The sequence below is a fragment of the Bos grunniens genome, chromosome 15, assembly GCF_055505025.1.
Source record: "Bos grunniens cultivar Pamir isolate PY7600 chromosome 15, Bosgru_T2T1.0, whole genome shotgun sequence".
Taxonomy (NCBI): domain Eukaryota; kingdom Metazoa; phylum Chordata; class Mammalia; order Artiodactyla; family Bovidae; genus Bos; species Bos grunniens.
Genome location: NC_141179.1, coordinates 50,902,050 through 50,904,510, shown reverse-complemented (window position 1 = coordinate 50,904,510; position 2,461 = coordinate 50,902,050). Strand labels below are relative to the sequence as shown.

At 38.2% G+C, this 2,461-nt stretch overlaps 1 long non-coding RNA gene across 1 annotated transcript; it reads right to left on the bottom strand.

Annotated features, from left to right (window-relative positions):
• Positions 1–370: 370 nt before the first annotated feature.
• Positions 371–1,767, bottom strand: LOC147358143 (uncharacterized). Its single transcript, XR_015142137.1, has 2 exons — positions 1,619–1,767; positions 371–517 (listed from the first exon to the last, which is right to left on the bottom strand). It is a non-coding gene; the product is annotated as an uncharacterized LOC147358143 (long non-coding RNA).
• Between the last annotated feature and the right edge of the window lie 694 nt (positions 1,768–2,461).

Here is a 2,461-nt window from a genome sequence, read left to right as displayed (position 1 = left end):
TTAGGCTTCAACTAGGTCATGGAAGTAGAATGAGTAAATCAAATTGATGATTTAGGAAAAGAACTGGCAGTAGTTTGGAGAACAAATCAAAGCTCTCTGCTTAGGGCCAGTGAATAAAATGTGAATAAACTATTTTATCTATACCTGAGGGATAGCTCCACCCATATATTCTCAGACAGCTCAGTCAGTAAGAATCAAGAAGATCCTACCCCCTCTCCCATTCCAAACCTGGCTCCCTCTTCTTTGCTTCATTTATCAGAAAATGACATTGAACTCTAGCAGATCATCTGCTCAGAACTGCCTCCCTCATGCACACACATACCATGCATACTCACCATCCACTCACTTAGCCTCAATATACAAGTCATCATTAAGTTCATATTGATTTTATTTCTGAAATGTCAAAAACTGGAGCCTTAAGAGGATTTCATATGGAGGCTTAGTAATAGCAGTGTGGTTGGTCGTGGAACCTTGCAGTTGTATTTCATTGCAATCTTCTTAAATCAAAAACACGAAACTGTTCGTAAAGAATAAAGGAGGACTAATGAATATGGTTAGGAGGAAGCACAAAAATTCCCTCAAACGAACGTTTTGTGTAGCCACCACTGTTCAACCCATCCTCTGAGTCCCTGCACAGCCTTCATTTTCTCTTATGGGAAATAAGCTACAGTCTCTCTATTAATTTTCTTGTCCACTTCCATCACAGTGATGCACTTTCTCCATTGCACTTCCATGAGCTGCAGTTTGTGGTGATGGCTTTACTGCTGAATTAGACTATATAGTATTATCAGTATTGTCCAAGTCATTGCCAACAGCATGTCTATTGTGTGACCGTCCTGGGTTTAGATCCCTGTTCAAACACCAACTAGTTTTGAGATCTTGTATAGTGATAATGACAAAAATATAACAACAGCTACTGCTCTATGAACAGTACTTTGCCAAGTACTCTTTAAGCATTTTATCTTTTCATCTTTACTATAACACCATGTTGCAGTATTATATTCACTTTTCTGATGAAGAAATTGAGTATGAAAGAAGTTATGAAACATATACAGGATCATGTACAACTAGTGAACATCAGAGTAGGGATTCTAAACCTATTTTTAATTTCAATGCTCAAGCTCTCAAAAACTCTTCTCACTGAAACCTACAAGTAATGTAAAATTTCTTTCATTTGGTTTCCTTCTCTGTGAGACTGAACACACACTGTGTCTAGTACAGTACCTGGCATGCATTAGATGTTCAAAATTTGTATTTTTCATTTTTAGTAAGAATCACTGGGCTTTTCAGCCCCTGAAAACCTCTTTAGTTTCCTTGAGCACCAAACCACTAACTAGGATAAATGTATTAGCAGCTGATTAAGTCATTTCACTAATGAACAACAGGATATCCCACCCACACCTGGCAGAACAAAACACTCCTTTTCTAGAGATTTCCTGACAATAAACAATTATGTAAATTCTACCCTCCATCTCAGCCCACCATCCCATTATCTAGGCTAATTCTGCTCCGGGTGAGGAGACTCTCATCTGTGGGTAGGAAAGTTCGGCTCGCTTAGATGTGGGTAGGAAAGTTCGGCTCGCTTAGAGTTGAGCTTTTTCAAAACAATGTTACTTACAGGGCCCATACAGCAGTTTTCCTGTCCCTCTCGGGCTGACTCACAATGCCGGGAAGGCTTTAGATCCAGCTGAGGGGGTGCTTATGAGAAGACTTATTGGCAGACTGGCTGGAGACAGTCTCAGAACTGAGCGGCCAATTCCCTGTGGTGTTGTCACTCACTATGTCTCTAGAGTATGCTGGTTCCCAGAAGACTTCTTTTGCCTCATATAGTATTTTTATACCTTCCATTATGCAATTGCATTTTGTGGCTATGTGCTTTATAGGCTGATGTAATTTTTTGTACTGTGCCCTTTTATTGAAGGATTTCGCATATGAACAGTTTGGAGATATAAGTCACATACCATAAATTCCACCATTTATAGTGTACAATTTAAAAAGTTCTAGTAAATTTGGACATGACTGAAGTGACTTAGCAGCAACAGCAGCAGCAATAAATTCACAGAGTTGTGCAACAACCATCATCACAGTCTAATTTTAGAAAATATTCATCACCCCCAAAAGAAACTCCATACTCATTTGCAGTCACTCTAAAGAGGACTTTTTTAAAATGAAATTTTATACCCAACTGCTAAAATGCACCAGCTATTGTGAGTGTAAGTCATACTCTACCCCATAGTATCTGTCATTAAGTGCAGTCTTGTTTTATTAAACTACCCACTGGTAGCCTCTCTCTTACAAAAAATGTTATCCATCTGTACATATTCAGTAATAAAAGTGTCCTAAATTCCGATCAAGCTAAGTGTTAGAGATTTAAAAAAAGAATATAACAATAATTCTTACTGTTCAGGTTCTCCTAGTTTAGTATAGAAAACAGGTTGATAATTTCTGATACTGATAACCA